Consider the following 12,689-nt stretch of genomic DNA (forward strand, 5'->3'; position numbering starts at 1 on the left):
TTCTGCACATCTATCCTACATCTGTCTTTCCTCAATTTGAATTTATGCCCTCTCAGGTGATTTTTCTGAGCTAGAGGAAGAATCCCGTCAGCATTGAGCATGCTTAAACCATTCAAAGCTTTATACACCACTATCAGATCACCTCGCTGGTGCCTAGTCTCCAGACACCGTAATTTGCAAAACTTAAGCCTTTCTTCGTAAGAGCACCCCTTTGTTCCATTCACTAATCTTGTTGCCCTTCTCTGTACTCGTTCCAGCAGCTCTACATCCTTCTTGAAATGAGGCCTCCAGACCTGTATACAGTACTCTAGGTGTGGCCTGACCATTGCCTTATACAATGAATAATCACCTCCTTATCCTTATACAATGAATAATCACCTCCTTATCCCTGCTGGAAAAATTCCTGTATATCATTGACAATACTCCATGAGCTACTCTTGCAGCCCGTCTGCACTGCTCAGAGAACTTCATATCTGCCTGCACAGCCACCCCCAAGTCCCTTTCATTCTCTACCACTGTCAGTGTAGTACTACAGAGTTGATACGTTGCTCTGGGGTTGCTGTTTCCCATGTGTAGTACTTTACATTTGTCAATGTTAAACTTCATTTGCCACCTCTCAGCCCATCTGCTCAACCTCTCCAGATCCTGTTGCAGCAGCATAGTGTCAGTAGTGTCCTTGACAACCCTGCCTACCTTTGTATCATCTGCAAACTTGGACATTAAGCTTGATATACCATCATCAATATCATTTATAAATACAGAAAACAATAATGGACCCAACACTGAGCCCTGAGGGACTCCACTAATAACATTAGTCCACGATGAGCAGTGTCCATTGATTACCACTCTCTGTCTTCTCCCCCTCAACCACCCCTTTATCCATAGCAGCAATTTGCCTCCAATGTCACACTGCTCCAATTTGTGTAGCAGTCTTCCATGTGCAACAGTATCAAAAGCCTTTCTAAGATCCAAGTATATAATATCAAAGTTATTCCCTGCATCCAGTTCTTTTGTGACTGCATCCAGTTCTTTTCTGACTGCATCATAATATCCAATCAAGTTGGTCAGGCAAGACTTTCCCTTAACAAAACCATGCTGTGTCTGAGCTATAACTGAAGTCTTGTCTAAATGATCCTGCAGTGCTTCTTTAACCAGTGCCTCCATTAATTTTCCTGGAACAGAAGTTAAGCTCACAGGTCTATAATTACTTGTGCCAGCCTTTGATCCTCCTTTGTATATTGGGGTCACATTTGCACATTTACAGTCTATGGGTACCTCCCCTGAGTCCAAGGAAGCTCTCATAATTATGGCTAAGGGTTTGCTTACTTCCTTTGCTGCCTCCTTTAATATAACTGGATAGATCCCATCCACCCCGGGTGCCTTTCTTGTGTTTATCTTCAACAGTTTCTCCTCCACTTTACCCCCAGTTATTTCAAGATTCTGTAGCTTACTGCTAGAGTTGAATACACCTCTGGCATTCCCCTTGCTGAATAACTCCTCATGTGTGAATGTCGATGCAAAATATTCATTTAGTTTGTTAGCTACCTGAGCAGGATCATCAACAGTTGACCCATCAATATCAAGTGGACCAATCTGATTCATCCCCTTCCTTCTAGAGTTAACATAAGTAAAGATCTCTTTGCTGTTTTTCTTTGCATCCCTTGCCAAGGATTTCTCGTAATCTACCTTTGCCTGCCTAACCTCTTTTGTAACTTGGTTGCATATCAACTTGTATCTATCATAGGCTTCTGTGTCATGTGTTAATTTGTAAGTATCCCATACATTTTTCTTCTCTGCCATATGCCTCATTAGTTCATCTGACATCCATTTTGGCCTAAACCTTGAACAAAGAGTTGTGAATTTTATTTAACCTAGAAGTACAAGAACATGTGCCAATTAAGACCATAAGATTTATTTCTTTTACATCAGCATTTAAAAAAAAAACTTGCTGTTTATTCGAATTTGTCCCATGGCCTGGGAATTGCACATGCCTGTTAAAATGCATAGGAAGTTAAGCTTTGGGCTAATATTCTAAATATTGGAGAGCAAATTTTGCTGGCCTGAACTGATCGAATTTTTTCAGTATTTTATCATGTCAAGTATATGATATAGATGCTATGTAAGTAAATATGACCATATACAAGAAGGGTGTTTTAAAATGTTTCTGACCTACCATAGAAAGAATGAAATAGGTCTGGAAAGGAATCAACTTTTATCAATTCTGTGTTCACCTCTATGAGCAATGCATTTCGTGTAATGTTCTCTCATATTTTCTAGACCCCTTTACATAAAACCCATTGTCTTGGTCCTCTAACCCTTCTTCAACTGCATGAATAACATCATTATTTGACCCAGAGGGTCAACATTTCAGGTTTTTTTTTTTTTTTTTTTTTTCCAGTTATTTTGGTAGTAATTCAAAGGGACCATATTTGGAGAATGGGCAAATGAGTGGCAATGATTTATAACCTCCAAGGGGAAATCTATTCTATAAAGCACTGAAGGGGTTGAGTAAAATGAATGGAGGAGGTGTAGCCTATTTCATGGGCAGGCAAACTGAAGATCGAGCTCATTACAGTAATACTGCTTAGACTTGTGATGGCCATGGAGCAGATGGCACAGTATATCATTAATATGCACACCACTGCATAAACAAATGTTTACAAACTTATTTGGGCTGTCTGGTGCAGTTCCAATATTGTGCATTTAGTAAGGCAATGAAGAATTGCCAAAAATTGAGAAGTGCTGTTTCCAGAATTTAAAAAAAAAAAAAAAAAAATGAAGTAGACAGGCTTCCAACCACAGGTATGTCAATATCAATAACTATGTATGCATTGCGTTTTATTTATAGTTTGTTTCTTAAGTGTATTCTACTGAAATGTGCACTACATTTCATTAGCTACCATGGTTAGCAGGCACCTCAGTACATCTACAAGGCTGTCTCAGAGTGGCTCCTATATCAGAGAGGTTTTTAAGTATCCTGCACACCATTGATTATTGATCAGTCAGTAGCTTTTAAAATAATGAAATGTTTATACTTGGTGGGGGGAGAATGTGAGAAATTTGCAACTAAATGGGGGTTTACAAGTGCTTGTAAATTGCAAGCATATGTATATTTCTTGGTTATTGCCTAGAATGTATTCTGTACAAGCAACACAGTAATTGTTCTAGCTGCAGATTTAATAAGTGTTTCACTGTTAAAAGACTGAAAGTTGAAATATATCAAAAGTAATTATTTTTCAATGAGCAGCAGGGCAGTATAATGGGTTGTTGCCACTCATATATCTTAATCCAAAAATAATGTGGAATAATAGTTTTCTCTCTTATTCTTTAATGATGGCAACCTGCAGTTTTCATCATTAAAAAATCACTGAAATTTGATCAGAAATAAGTTGGTTAGTGATGTCAACCTATTGTCTATCAACTATCTGCTCAGGTCATCCAGTAATATTTAAAATTTACTTATATTCAGGTAACCCTCGTATAACATGGTAGTGCAAAACCGTGTTATACGGGACTAAGAGCCAGAACAGAAAGGGGGGTTACATTCAAAAAGCTAAAAAATACAGGAACTCCCCGGCTTACGTAAGGGTTGCGTTCCACGGAACACTATGTAAGTCAGGGAATTTCTCCCATGCTTGTGCAGCACTATGCTCACTGAATTGATTGAATCAGAAAAAAAATTTTCGACAAACATGTGAATAAAATTATTTATTGTATTTATTCAATTTTTTATCTCGTGCTGGAAAAATTACAAAAGCGTGCAATTTAAAAAAATTTCAAAATTATAAAATAAAAAAAAAAGAGAGGAGACAGGCATAATGTCAGTAAGTTTTACCTCTCGAGCATCATTGCCAGAATCGACTGATAAGTACGCCGCTGCAGAGGTTGAGGGCTGTGGAGATTTAGAAGGGGTCAGCCGCTCAACCTTACGAAAGACCATATTATAATGGATGACTGGACGGTGGCTGTTTTTTTTTTATCGTAGATTTCTTTGTAGCTGGCAAGCATATCATTCACTGTCAGCATCCATCTTCTCAAACCTCGCCATTGCCATCTCTCTGCTGATGAAGTGTCTCGGCTCATAATTTGGTCCATCCTGAGCTTCGTCAGCATTTCCTTCTTTCACTATCACTGCCTGCAAGTCAATGAATCATTCGTTAGATAATTCCTTCTCTTCTTCCTCTATTAACTCTTCCACGTCTTTGGCATCAGTGTCTAACTGAAGTAGCTCTGCAACCTTTACAGTCTTATCTGTAACCTCTTCATATGATTGGTCTTTTTCAAATCGTTTGAAGCCTTTTACGTGCAGTGGGCATATTTTCTTCCCTGCGCCATTTAAACAACTACAGTAAATCCCCGCTATTTGCGGTATCTGTTTTCGCGTATTTGCGGTCTCTGATTTAATATAAAATGAAACCTAAAAAAAATGTGAATTTTAAATCGCTGTGAACATTTTCTGCCATAAAAAACATGGACGTGGCTAAAATCATCTTTCCCGGTCAAAACAGCATTCAGTGGGTGGGGGGTAGAGGGGTGACAAAATTGCGAGCGTAGTTGTTTCTCACTAATCCTTGTTAAGTATGTGCTATGCGCTTGTCATGGAAGGTTTCGTTGTTTGCTTTTAATTTATATGCCTATAAGTTGAATAAATTTAGCAATTTATATGCTTACAAAAGTGAAAAATTTGCAGTGTGTTAGTGTAAGCAGACTTTTTCGAGTGTATTAATGGTAGAAAGTGACTTTATTGTGGACAAATTCTTTTCTAATCCCTACAAAAATATGGCTACGAATAACAAGGGAATTGTGAAAAGATTAAAGAAGGTGATGACATTAGCGAGTAAAATTCAGTTATTAGACAAAATTTCTGATAGTGAAAGTGTCTTGTCACTGGCAAAAACATAAAATCAATAAGTCAACAGTACAATCAATCAAGAAATCGGAAGAAAAAATCTGCTGTTGTGTCCGTGAAAACGTGCTAATTGCATCAAAAATTTGCTCTGTAACTCGTGATGTTAAATTAGAAAAATGGAAAAGGCTTTAAATCTGTGGATAGAAGACCGAACTCAAAATAAAATTCCCTTAAGTTCACTCATCATTCGTGAAAAGGCAAAACACCTTTATCAACACTTTAGCGAAACTGGTGATAGAACTGGCGGGATAAGTTTTTTATCTATAACAAAGGCACTGGATTGAAAGATGACAAACTTTATCCTGTTTCGTACTTCTTAATCATTTTCATCTTCATTTCTAAATCAATTTTTTTTAGTTTCCTGGCACTACCACCACTTGTACTTGTCTGTGGTTGCTTTCCCTTCACTGTAATACTTAAATAGGAATGAAGAGGAGTTTCTGAAAATTTGTTTTTTATAAGATTGAAGATTTCGGTAAAGGGGAACATATTTCACCATAATAGCATAAAAACCCACACAATTGCAGTTATCGGGATTATCACAAATGCAATAACATGGAGTTTACTACCTGTTTATAATTAGATGCACTAACCGAAAAGTGCTAATTGCTTTTATTGTTTTTTTGGTGTGACCTCCAGAAACGTGCTTTAGGAAAATACTAGAGGCATTTTTAAGTTTGCACTAGCTGGCAAAAACTTACGTAAAGTAAAATTTCCATAAGTCTAGTGTTACGTAAGTCGGGGAGTTCCTATACTTCCTATTGCTTTCGTAAAGGCGACTACGGTGGACTGAGAAAGTATTTAAATTCTATACAGTGGGATCAACTGATGATGTTACCAACAGCAAATTCAAAATGGGAAGCATTCAAAGAACTTATCTTGGAAGCTACTAGGCTTTACATACCAACTAAGAAATATTGTTCAAGGTTTAGGCCTAAATGGATGTCAGATGAACTAATGAGGCATATGGCAGAGAAGAAAAATGCATGGGATACATACAAATTAACACATGACACAGAAGCCTATGATAGATACAAGTTGGTCTGTAACCAAGTTAGTTACAAAGGAGGTTAGGCAGGCAAAGGCAGATTATGAGAAATCCTTGGCAAAGGATGCGAAGAAAAACAGCAAAGAGTTCTTTACTTATGTAAACTGTAGAAGGAAGGGGATGAATCAGATTGGTCCACTTGATATCGATGGGTCAACTGTTGATGATCCTGCTCAGGTAGCTAACAAACTAAATGAATATTTTGCATCGACATTCACACATGAGGAGTTATTCAGCGAGGGGAATGCCAGAGGTGTATTCAACTCTGGCAGTAAGCTAGAGAATCTTGTAATAACTGAGAGTTAAGTGGAGGAGAAATTGTTGAAGATAAACACAAGAAAGGCACCTGGGGTGGATGGAATCTATCCAGTTATATTAAAGGAGGCAGCAATGGAAGTAAGCAAACCCTTAGCCATAATTATGAGAGCTTCCTTGGATTCAGGGGAGGTACCCATGGACCGGAGATGTGCAAATGTGACCCCAATTCACAAAGGAGGATCAAAGGCTGACACAAGTAATTATAGACCTGTGAGTTTAACTTCTGTTCCCGGAAAATTAATGGAGGCACTGGTTAAAGAAGCACTGCAGGATCATCTAGACAAGACTTCAGTTATAGCTCAGACACAGCATGGTTTTGTTAAGGGGAAGTCTTGCCTGACCAACTTGATTGGATACTATGATGCAGTCACAAAAGAACTGGATGCAGGGAATAACTTTGATATTATATACTTGGCTCTTAGAAAGGCTTTTGATACTGTTGCACATGGAAGACTGCTACACAAATTGGAGCAGTGTGACAATGGAGGCAAATTGCTGCTATGGATAAAGGGGTGGTTGAGGGGGAGAAGACAGAGAGTGGTAATCAATGGACACTGCTCATCGTGGACTAATGTTATTAGTGGAGTCCCTCAGGGTTCAGTATTGGGTCCTTTATTGTTTTCTGTATTTATAAATGATATTGATGATGGTATATCAAGCTTAATGTCCAAGTTTGCAGACGATACGAAGGTTGGCAGGGTTGTCAAGGACACTACTGACACTATGCTGCTGCAACAGGATCTGGAAAGGTTGAGCAGATGGGCTGAGAGGTGGCAAATGAAGTTTAACATTGACAAATGTAAAGTACTACATGCGGGAAACAGCAACCCCAGAGCAACGTATCAACTCTTTGGTACTACACTGACAGTGGTAGAGAATGAAAGGGACCTGGGGGTGGTTGTGCAGGCAGATATGAAGTTCTCTGAGCAGTGCAGACGGGCTGCAAGAGTAGCTCATGGTGTTTTGTCAATGATATATAGGAATTTTTCTAGCAGGGATAAGGAGGTGATTATTCCCTTGTATAAGGCAATGGTCAGGCCACACCTAGAGTACTGTATACAGGCCTGGAGACCTCATTTCAAGAAGGATGTAGAGCTGCTAGAACGAGTACAGAGAAGGGCAACAAGATTAGTGAATGGAACAAAGGGTTGCTCTTACGAAGAAAGGCTTAAGTTTTGCGAATTAGTGTCTGGAGACTAGGCAGCAGCGAGGTGATCTGATAGAGAGGTGTACAAAGCCTTGAATGGTTTGAGCATGCTCAATGCTGATGGGATTCTTCCTCTTGCTCAGAATAATCACCTGAGAGGGCATAAATTCAAATTGAGGAAAGACAGATGTAGGATAGATGCGCGGAAATTTGCCTTTAGCCAGCGGGTGGTTGGTAGGTGGAACAGACTTCCATCCCTTGTCGTGGAAGTTGATAGCCTAAATAAGTTTAAGGCTCGGCTGGACAGGTATTTCGAACGAACAGAGGGGTGAAGTGGAAGTGGTTATTTTTTATTTATTTGTTTTACTTTAATTTTTTTGGCTGATGCTGCATAAGCTTGCTTTCTTGCATCAAATGTCTCTACTAATGCTAATGCTAATATTTCTTAGTTGGTATGTAAAGCCTAGTAGCTTCCAAGATAAGTTCTTTGAATGCTTCCCATTTTGAATTTGCTGTTGGTAACATCATCAGTTGGTCCCACTGTATAGAATTTAAATACTGTCTCAGTCCATCGTAGTCGCCTTTACGGAAGCAATAACCCTTCCCTTTACCCCTAATGGTAGTTACCTCTTTGAGTAAATCCCACTTCAGCACACTGTGATCACTGCCACCTAGTGGTTCGTTTATCTGCAGATTCTTAATGCATGAAGAATCACTGCTGATACTCAAATCAAGAGTATTACTCCCTCTAGTTGCCTCCCGAACATGCTGATGTAGAAAACAATCATCCAATAAATCCACAAAAGCCCTGCTAGTGTGTGAGTAACCAGCCCCCAAATTCCAGTCAATATCTGGGAAATTAAAATCTCCCATTATAAGACTCTCTGATTTACTGGCCCACTCTATTTCCCTGTACAGTTCCTTATTGTACTCATCAGAGTCATTAGGCCTATAGCACACTCCTACTCTCAATTTTGATCTCCCAATGCTTATGTCACACCAAACTGACTCAACACTGCACTGTCCGGTGATGTCGACTGGCTTCACTTCCTTGGTTTTTATGGGTTTCTTAACTAATAGCATAACCCCTCCCCCCTTCCTAATCTGTCTATCCTTTCTGTAGACGTTGTACTCCCCAAATTGCAGTTCTGCATCCCTTATATCTGTGTGACACCATGTCTCTGATATCCCAACAATATCTGCCTTTGATGTTTTGAGCAATACCTCAAATTCATCAAATTTATTTACTAAATTCCTAGCATTGGTGTACACGCAAGTATACCTGCATCTGTTTCTATTCTTAGCTACCCTAACACAACCCATGTGTTTACTTGTACCGCAATGGCTCCCAGCAGTCTCTGAAATACCATGCATCTTGTTTTCCAGGCTTCTGCTCATTCTAATAGAAGCAGTGCAAGAATCTCTTTCACCTCTGCCAGTGGCTACTGTCAATCTATTGGTCTTTGTCTCCCCCCAAGCTAGCAGTTTTCTGACCCACCGAACACTGCCTCGATAGCATCAGCAAATATTCTTGCACCCTTTCTATTTAAGTGTATCCCATCCCTGTAGAAGCAATCTCTCCTGTTAGGTGTGCAGAAGTTTGCCTTTAGCCTGTGGGTGGTTGATTGCTGGAACAAACTTCCATCTGTCATTGTATAAGTTGATAGCTTAAATATATTCAATCCAGAACTAGACAAACATTTGGATCGAGTGGATGGGTGAAATGAGAATTATTTTTTTCTTTTTGTCTGATGCTGTTTAAGCTTGCTTTCTTGCATCATATGCTATTTCTAAAAGAGCATATCTGCCAAATCTGGTTGCATTTTTTTCCATTTCTTTGTGTGATGTGGATGCCACATCTTGGCCCCTTCTTAAGTTGGTTCACAGCTGGGTGGTGAAAGACAATACTACAGATAACTTTAGTATTGTGTATGAGATGTCACACAGAGGTTATATAACCAAGGTTACTAATGGTCTCATCATCATGAAGGTAGAACAGAGAATATTGGATGCAAAACATCCTTGGGGAACCTAAAACTGAGTAAATCTGATTGGTCACGAAAAACGCGTCACGGAAGTTTTGTCGTCTGTGGCTTCTGCCAGAGGTGCTTCCCATGCTCCTACCACTAGTCTGTGCCAAGCACTTACTAGTAATGTGATTAGAGTGCGTAGCACATGTTTCGTGACCAGTACAATTTCTCGAGTTCTAGTGGACTGATTTGCAAAATTTAAATGCCATTCATTTGAATTTCGTCAAACTGCATAAAAAACAATAAACAAAAAAAAACCACGTAGATACCTCGTACACACGAAAATGTTTTATTTTATGTGAAAACATCCTTGTCTTGAAAGAGTTAGCAAAATCCCAGCAATAGCCTAATTACTCATTTGATTGTTGCCATTTGTTGAATAGTATGATTGCAACAATACAAGTATTTGTCATATGACTGTAACAATACAAATATTTGTCAAAAGTTTCCTTTTTCATTTTGCATATTCATTATATTCCATTGTTAGGAGCTGCTATAAAAGATTTCACATCTGTAATTTTGGAAAAGGTGTTCAATGATGCCGAAGTCAAGTGCAGAGTATTTTTGAGAGTATCAAGGAAGAATGAAAGTGACAAGACCTAAGAAAATAAAAATGAAGGTAGTAATGAGTGTGCAAGAATGAAAAAGACTATTGTGATTGCTTAAAAGACAAACAGAAAATAAAGCATTGGAGTTAGCAGTGCCTTTAACCAGCAGTGTCACTGATTCATCTAACAATGGTGTACCCAAATGAGTATTAATTGTGTACAATGGAATATTTCTTCAATTTCTTCAGTTTAAATGATCAAGCTCCTTTTTCCTTATGCTGATTGCTATTTACATACAAAAGTGCATTGAGAGTTTGAAAGGAGATTTATAAAAAATGATTTCTGCTCTGTAAGCTTCATTTGCAGTCATCTATGGTTCGAAAATAACATAAAGAAACCAGCTGCTAAGGATACACCATTGATATGCACTTCATTTCATGATGTTGATGTCGACAGGGTTCTTGTGTGTAATAGCTGTAGAGAATCACTTGAGAATAACACCATTCCAGCACTATCTAAGTCAAATGGCTCTGTCTACCCATAAATTCCATTGCATTACCAAAGTTGAATTTAGTGACAGAGAGGCTCATTTCTCCTCACTTACCTTTTTTGCAGATAAGGCACTTGAGACACACATATGGACAATATGACATTCTGGATCAAGTGATCAATGTGCCTGTTTCAGTCAACACAATAGTCCGTTGCTTGCCAAGGGAGATTGACAGTGATCATTGTATAAACATGCATATAAAGTGCAGGAAAATACACAAGTCCAGCTACTTGATCAAGTTAGTAAGCAAGCAAGTGGTTAAACCGTGGCTTCAGTATTTGGTCAACATACCTCTCTATCTATTGTATTAAATGCCAATAGATCAGTCATTCTTTGATGACAGTCACATGGAAATTAATTTGGCTAAAGAAGACATAAGCAAATCATTTCTGATCGAGGAAAGCCTCATCGTCCAACAGCAAACGTTGTTGTGGAGCAATGGTAAATATCTTAGAATCATCCCAGGAGAAACTAACATACCGTAGAGCTTACTGTTTGTGCTTCTCTATCGATTGTATCAAATCCCAATAGAGCAGTCATTCTTTGATGACAGTCACATGGAAATTAATTTGGCTAAAGAAGACATAAGCAAAGCGGTTCCGATTGAGGAAAGTTTCATTGCCCAAAAGCAAACATTGTTGTGGAGCAATGATAAATATCTTAGAATCACCCCTGGAGAAACTAATGTACTGTAGAGCTTACTGTTTGATGAGCATGCAGAGGAACTGTCCTTTCCCAGCATTTATCTTGGACAATTCAGAACATTCAGAGAGAGTTTACGTGTGACTCCATTCACGATGGCAATGAGCATGCTCAAATGATCTGACCAGTGCGATGTTACTCCTTATCATTTCTTTTATGAAGTAATGAAGATAATGAGATTGAGAACGAGAGACTCTTTGGCTGTGGCTTTCAAATACATAGATAAAAATAATAACGTGATCCACAAGCAAGTTCAATCCAAAAAATACTTAACAGCTGCATCGAAACCAATTTGGCCTTCCTAAGGACAATTCCAAACTCAACCTACTACTGGGGTCACTGTAAGCGCAGTCTATTCGCTATGATTAGATAGCTCGGTAAACCTACAGTGTTGTTGACTCTGAGTGCCAATGAAATCGGTTGGCCGCGCTTGCTTCAGCTATTGTACAAGTTACAGAATAACGGGCGTGATGTTAGGATGACACAAGCAACATGGACTTCATGCAGAAGGCAATGCCAATGAACGAAGATGCAGTACAGAACTTGTGCGATATACTTCAAGAAGATTGGAGACAATAATGAGAGTGTCCGCATTCTGAACTTCGATTGTGTGATTCAGTTCAAGCGTGAAACCAAATGGACAGCTGGAATTGCAATATATCATAAGATGGATGAGGTAACATTGTTACACCATACTTAGCTATCATCTATCGACAAACGACTGGTTCAACAGTCAGTGTTCAGCCCATTGGCGATATATGTATAGCAGAGTGCTTGTTACCCAACAGCCAAGTGATACTTACAACAGTTGTCTATATTTCTCCAAACAGTGACATACAGGATATAATTGACTACATTCATTTTGTTTTGCTGCTGTACTCAATTCAAGGTGCAGTTCTGTTAAAGAAAGATTTACATAAAATCCCCATGATTACGAGCGGCAATTTCAACATTAACTTCAGATTGGAAGAAACTAAACCAACTTAAGTACTTTCCTACAAGAAATGTTCGATCTACCTCTAAACACTAATCCCTCGATTTCAACTACAAATTTGGGTACCTCAATAAACGCTGTTTTCCAGAGATATTTAAATATTATACATCTCTTACTTTAGTTATCATAAACCCATTGTATCTTGTCTTCCAACTGAAATTATGGAAATTTGTGAATGATGAATAAAATATTTATAATACAAAAGTGCTTTTATTTCATAATCAATATATACAAATCAAAATACCTAAAAGAAATGCGAAGGATGTTTCACATAAATCCATCTACCATGCGTGCTTGGCACACATGCTTTTTTTTTTTTTTGTTGCAGAACAACTGGACTTCACTCAAATTCAGCCCACTTGACTCAGAAGTGGAACTTGAATATCAGTTCCATCAGCTTTTTTGGTAGCAAGTCCTAGCTGTCAACCTGGAAGAATGTTTGT

At 38.6% G+C, this 12,689-nt stretch overlaps 1 protein-coding gene across 1 annotated transcript in view; it reads left to right on the top strand.

Annotated features, from left to right (window-relative positions):
* Window positions 1-12,689, top strand: part of LOC150077337 (HORMA domain-containing protein 1-like) — a 578,215-nt gene that overhangs the window by 201,046 nt on the left and 364,480 nt on the right. The window lies entirely within an intron of this gene.

Source organism: Mastigoproctus giganteus, chromosome 12, assembly GCF_048544385.1.
Source record: "Mastigoproctus giganteus isolate SK-2022 chromosome 12, ASM4854438v1, whole genome shotgun sequence".
Taxonomy (NCBI): Eukaryota; Metazoa; Arthropoda; class Arachnida; order Uropygi; family Thelyphonidae; genus Mastigoproctus; species Mastigoproctus giganteus.